The following is a 7381-nucleotide window of genomic DNA, read 5'->3' on the forward strand; positions in this document are numbered from 1 at the left end:
CCGACTACCGACACGTCAGACAGAAGGGTATAACCGTTATTTCACTTTCACCTGGAAAGAATTAGTAACGGTTATACGCGGTGTTTAGTGCAAAATTGTATTTCCTTACCACTATTTACTTAAGAATCTAGATAAACTAATCAATATTCATGCATAATAATTTTGAATTAAATTTGAGAAATTGGAAGTGACACTGAAGTGGGTGTTTGGGATCTTGCGCGGAGTCTCTATTTCTCTCTCTATATCACGTGATTAGACGCTAAGCCTCTCTCAAGTGTGTTTGATAAGTGCGTAATTTCATATATTTCAATAATATCAGTTTCCACTCGTATTTTGTATTTTGATCACTTAGAATTGTGCTTGCTATAGGGTTTTGCGTTAATAGAGTTACTACGTGGAAAGTCTGTAAACGGTCGCAAACGATCTTTGATGACCAGTAAATACAATTTTCTTATTCCCACATTCAAGTCCAAGTTCATTCTTCCCAAACACTTTGATGTGTTTTTGAGTGTTCATGTGTACTTGAGGAGATTTTGGGCTATCTCGAAGTTTGAGCAACAAATTTAGAGCATAAGATTGGAACCGTAGGAATCTCACAAAAAAAAAAAAAAAAAAAAAATAGCCACTAAATTGATCAAGATCAACTCGAATTTGACCAAATCATCTAAGATGTGACATTGACCAAATTTTTTACGGCTAAGGTTATCGGGGGCCAATTCGTCCATCTAGGACAACATTTTTGGATTTGACCACAATCAAGTGCTCGTTTCAAGTCTGAAATGTGCATAAACATATCGCTTCACATAGTTTTATGAAAGGACTACGAGAATTAAAACCTAAATACTTTAATTCCAAATTTTGGAGGGATGGAGTTTGGCGAGGAAAACATTTTCGGGCAAACAAAGATCCAAGCACTTGTTCTTCATTGTTTTTTTCCCGTTATGTCACTTCATTAACTACTTGATTATGGATTTCATTTTTTTTTTTTTTACGATTTTTTAGTTGGGAGTAGTTAAACTCTCATATTGTAATATGATACAACAATGTGGTTGGCGTATAATAGACTTTGTTCAATTATCTTTCTCAATTAGTCGGTAAGATACCTTGACGAGTTTCGTTCAGTGTTTAGAGACATACTTCCGAGTTGACCTTTTTCTCCGCTTTAGAGACGTACACTTTCATTAACTTTCGAATGAAGTGGACATTGTTATCTCTGACATCGTCCGCCTCAATCTTGATCGAGTTTTATAATTTTATGTATTTTTCACCATCGAGGTTGTAATTTTGTAGCTCATATTTTAGCAAAAAATCGCTTTTTATTTTTACTTTTTATGAGGATGTAATTTAGACATCTAATAATCATTAGATGTTGAAAATGGGGTAATGGCGGATTTGCCCTAATTCTGGACCGTTATTTAAAAAAAAACTTTAATTTTCTGATAGGCATAAAATTGGACATATAAATCATGAAAATAATTGCCGAAGCAGTTCTAAAGCATTTAACTTGTGTTTGTTTACAACGAAAAATGCAATATTTTATTCAAAGTTCAGAATTTATTCCCAGAACAGAACCAGAATCTCTATGGAAGTGCCCTCCTTCCCAGCTGCTTCCAATTGTGCAGAAACAAACTGAAAACAAAATTATAAAATAAAGAGCATTTATTGTGATGTATGTGATCACATTTACTGGAAGCTTGCTTCAGAAAAAATTAAATTGTTCACAATAAAATAAAGAGAGAAGCTTTTAATAATGCATGTGCCTGGCAAAAAGTGTCATATTATAATACCATCGGGATTTTAATAATTTACATCTTATCGGTTATAAGAAAGCAGTAGCAATTAAGTTTTGTATTAAAAAAACATAATTAAAAATAAATAAACTAGTATTATATTACCAAAATCGAAATCATTATTTGTTTATAAACACTTACCAAAATTATTTGGAGCTCCCTCAGAAAGTATTGCAGGATCTGTGTAATTAATTTACTAAAAGCTTGTGATTGCTTCAGATGATCTATAGTTTTCTAATAGATGGCTTGACTCTCCTATACCTATACTACATTATTGCGAAATTGAGACTGATTTATTTATAAATAGATAAATATATCAAGCTACCTGGTTTTCTATACAATACTATTATATAATACGGTCTAAGTCAACATAATTGAAAATAATTTAGATCCATGAAATGGATATTATCTCGTTTAACCATCACAATGGACAAACATGTCATTTCGACAAAACTTAAAACAATTTTTTTATGACAATTTTTTTCTTTCATGTAATTTTAATCTTATTTTCACCGGTTGCATTTTGGTATACGTGCATGTGCATGATTCTATAACAAAATGCTCAAGTATAAATACAGAATTAAACACTTGTTTTTCATTTTATGTACAAATATAATCTTATTTTTCAAGTGTACAATATACTCTTATTTTTCAATTGTACAATATAGTATTTTTTTTAATCCATGCACAATAATATTTTGTTTTTAATCTTACCTCACTTATTTCTGTATATGTATACCTAATTATATTATTTTAATCATGATAATCAGATAAAGTATTCTTACTTTGTATCCATCTATATACCCACCATATAGGTAGATATCAGTGTGCGCTGTTTTTTTTTCTATTTTTATTTAAATTTTCTTAATCAAATGAAGTTTCTTTGCAAGATATAATTGAGATGACTTTAATGCTGGATATATAAGTGGCAAACGTTTTGTAGCTTAGATAGTTACAATTTTGTTATAAAATAAGAGTGATGTAAGGTTTTGGTATTTGCCAATTACATAAAATATAACTACGTACAGATATAGATATTTTCAGGTGGAGTAAGCTAAAGGTTAGGGGAATATTTATTTTTTTCTGAATTTTGAAAATTAAAGTTTTTACTCTAAATTTTTAACAACTTTACAATTTCGAGTCTAAAATTATACGATTTATTGTCATCTATGTTCCCTGATTTTTTTATTTTTTTTATCTTCAAATGATAAAATATGGTGTAAATTTTTAAAAGTTCAATACTATGGGTATAAATTTGTACAAATAAAAACTGACAGTAATATTTGTAAAGCTGAGATTTTTGGCGTATTATTGATTTATTGTGTGTCCCTCGATAACAAATTTCAAAATTGACAAGCCATGGCGCATATCCAATCAAATACGATAATCATTAATAATAAAAAAATATTTGATGTATCATCCGCAATATTCATGGAATGGGATCGTTCTTAGAACGCACATGCATATGTTTTTTTTTTTGTTTTTTTTTTCCGGGTAGAAATAACTAAAAAGAATTGCATCACTATTCTCTATAAAATCATTAAATTATACATAATTGACAAAATTAACAGAAAGAGACCAAAGTTCCAAATCCAGGTATGAAATTTGTCTTTTCTTTAAGAATAATGATTGAAAATTTACAACTTTGCAATAAATAGAAACTAACACATCATCTGAATGACGTGACAAAATAGTTATTTGGAAAACATCATAACGCCGCCGCAGGGATGTGAAAAATAAAAACTCGAAAAATCATATATCGGATCATTAATTTATTAAATTAATTATATATTTTAAAATAATTTTTTGTCTAATCCGATCACATCAAATTTTATATTTTAGATCACATTTTATATCAGACCAGACCGATTTTAATTTTTTTTATTTTGTAATTATTTAAAACTAATTTTAAGACATTTTGAACTTAATTAATATATTGTTATATTAATATATAATATTCTTATTATTTTATTGTTCTCTAATTAATTATATACAAAAACAAATAAAAAAAATTAATATTAAGAAGGTTGAATACAGTCTTAATCGGATCGGACCGATCTAAAACGGTTTGGTTTAGTTTTTTAAAACGGTCCATCAATCTAAAAATTTCAAATCATTTGAAACGGTGCAGTCCGATTTAGAGACCGATTTTAGATCGGACCAGGCCATGCACTTGCCGATGTATTCATTAAATTTTCGACTCTATATCAATCTTTTACTTAACATTTATTATTTAATTGCACCTTAAAAAAATTATTCTCTGCATGAAATCACTGATCGAGCAGCCATGTAAATGACATATATATTTTATATATAATCATATTACATCAATTTAAAATAATTTTGTAAACTCTCAGACAAATATGAACTCGTATAAAATAATTTCTTAAGGATTATGCTTGACCATTTTATTTTTTTAAGATTTTATTTACGTCACGTAATTTATTCTAAAGTTTATTTGTAGTGAATATTTATATTTTTATATTTATATGTGTTATTATTATCTATCTTATTAATTGAATTATTTTACCACATATTTCTAATTAGAATGATATAAAACATTTTTTGAATATGAAATTTATTCATGTTATAAAATAATTGAATTATAGATTAAAAAAAGTATAAATTGTTATAATTTTTGGGTTATTTTGATGTTAATGAAAGTAATTTAATATTATTATATTCGTACTCTATTATAAAGTTGATGAAAGTAATTCAATCCATTTATAACAGAGTTGAATTATAAATAATCTCACTATGTTTTGTCAAATATATATATATATATATATATATATATATATAATAATAATAATAATCTACGAGAAAGATCAAATAAAATGTGATTTTTACAATTAAACTTTAAGTTTTACCGAGCATTACGTGACTATTTTCTCTTAAATGTTTTGGACTAAAGAGGCAACTTTGGTACAAGTTAAAATTTATATCAATTGTAAATATATCTCAAGATGATCAAGAATTAAAAAAAGGGCGATCTTACTAACGTAGTCAATTTCAAATTTTATATTTAGGATTTAGCCAATATTTGATAAATTTTATAATCTAGCTATTTACTGGAATAAACAGATAGAAAATATCGAAAATAAACTTATGTAGCATAAATCGTAGAAACAAATCACTAGTCAACGTTTCAAAATTTTCGAATTGATAAGTCAACGAAATCAGCTAAATAAATGCATATCTCACGTTTGAAATTTTTAAAATTTAAAAATACAAAATGAGAGTCACGGTTAAATAATAGAAAAAGAAATAAATTAGATATTGCTTAGAATTTGTTGAAATCTTTTGACACAGTGTGAAAGTAGAAGAAATCTTTAATAAAATATTTAAAAATTAACCAAATCCTTACTTCACTCACATGCAATTTAATTAAACGGTTTTATATTACAATCACTCTTATTCATTGTTTCCAGTTCTTCATAGAGTATATTGTTGTTAATCTTGTAGTTGTTGTTCTTTATGTGAGATATGATGTTAAAATTTACGTTTTAGTAGTTTCTGCATATTTGGTTTAAATTGATTTGAAATATGATACAACACTGTGTAATTGTGGTTAATCTGAGTTTATTTTCGTTTGAAATATAATGCAGGTTACGAAAACTATGTGTGGATAACTAACCACTTCAAAAATAACAAAAAATAAACAAAAATTAACCATTGTATTATTAAATTTCCAAAAATCTAAAAAAAAAATACAAACCTCAATTATTATTTTAAATTCAAACTTCGTTGTAAACATATTAAAAATGAAAAACATGAATATACTTAAAAATTTACAGGGTCTCTTTTTATGTCCTCCTTTATCACATTTGCCACATCGCTGATGATACGGATGAATTGTTTCACTAGCGGATCGATACGTCTTATGCTTTGGCCTTCTTGCTTGGGCTTTCTAAATCGAGGGAGATATGACTTCAACTTCTCGTGGCAAGACTATTGAGCATTAATTGGCTCAACTTGTACGCATAAAATTAACAATAATTTTGGTATTACACTCCAAAACAGTTTACACACGATTAAATACACACTTGATCAATCAATGAAAACTATGATCCACACCCAGGATGCTCTATCGAAACAATCTGGGAAACCAAAAAACATTGCAAGCGAATTAGAAACATCTATTCGATGCACTTTTGAAAGTAAACATGATCGTGAACAAAAGAAACCATTATGAATCAATTCTTACCATAGAAAATTTTAGGCATCCCACGTTCAAAGAAATCAATGGACTATTTTGCTAGACCGCTATCAAGGAAAATTTTCTTCCGAGAATACAACGTTCAAAGAAACTAACGTACAAAGAAAACGCGTAAAACAATAGTTCTAATTTACTTAACTTATATATATATATATATATATATATGTATATATCTGATACCTAAAACAAGAAATTTAAAATTCGTATTGCCTACTATAACATAATTAAGGAGATATCAACATTAAAAGATATACACGCGTAAATTAAAATAGAAATTCAATGAAAATCAAATCAAAGATTTAGAATAGCTAGTTAGACTAAAAATTAGGAAATAAAATATTAGGATTTAATCAATATTACGTGTATATATTCTTGACAATTTGGCTGAGTCAAACGTTGACTACATATCAAATGTTGGCTACATGTCAATAACACCCGATTTTTATACAAATGGTAACCATTTAATTTGCTATATGAAATATAAAATCACGTCATCAATTTTTTGCTATATTTGAAACTTAATTGAAACGTTGACTTGATTGTAATTCCAACGTTTTAAAGGATTTAGTCCGAGTAATTTTTCTAAACAAAATATTAAAAAGAAAAAAAAATGTCTTATCTATCTGTTCTGTTTAGTGTGGAAAATTCGGTTAACTTCAATTAACCTTTAACCGATTTTTGTTTCTCACGGTTAATTGTTAACCGAATAAAAAAGTGAACAATTAATTGCAATTAATTGTTTTAACCGAAGTGGGCAATTGTGTGTGTGGCAGCTGTGGCTGTGTGTGTCAGCGTGTGTGGCTGTGTGTGTTAGTGTGTGTGTGGTTGTGTGTGTGGCTGTGTGTGTTAGTGTGTGTGTGGTTGTGTGTGTCAGTGTGTGTTTCAATTAACCTAGGTTAATTGATTTTTATTCGGTTAAAATTAACCGTACGGTTAATTTTAACCGAAAATTCAATTAAAATTAATCGTACGGTTAATTTTAACCGAACAATTTCGATTAAAATTTAAATCAAAATTCTTTTTTTAACCGAAATTTTTTCTTTAGTTCTATTGTGACTTATGAGTATAATATTTGAAAAAAAAAAAAAAAAGACTTGTGAGTATATTTTGTACTACAACATTTACAATTTCTCAAAATAAAAATAAAAACATTTACAAAATAAAAAACAAATAAATATATGACCAAGAAAAGAAAAAGGTAACGGTATAAAGAGAGAGAGAGAGAGAGAGAGAGAGAGAGAGAGAGAGAGAGTACTAGTGGAGGGGAGTAGCGTGTCGCTTTCTCCTTATCCGCGTAATGACCGGCTAATCCGGTATCCAGTTACCGCCTTATTCGCTCATCATCATATTTCATCTCTCTCTCTCAACAATT

Source organism: Urtica dioica, chromosome 2 (assembly GCF_054948205.1).
Source record: "Urtica dioica subsp. dioica isolate 48M chromosome 2, U.dioica_male_clone48M_v1_H2, whole genome shotgun sequence".
Taxonomy (NCBI): domain Eukaryota; kingdom Viridiplantae; phylum Streptophyta; class Magnoliopsida; order Rosales; family Urticaceae; genus Urtica; species Urtica dioica.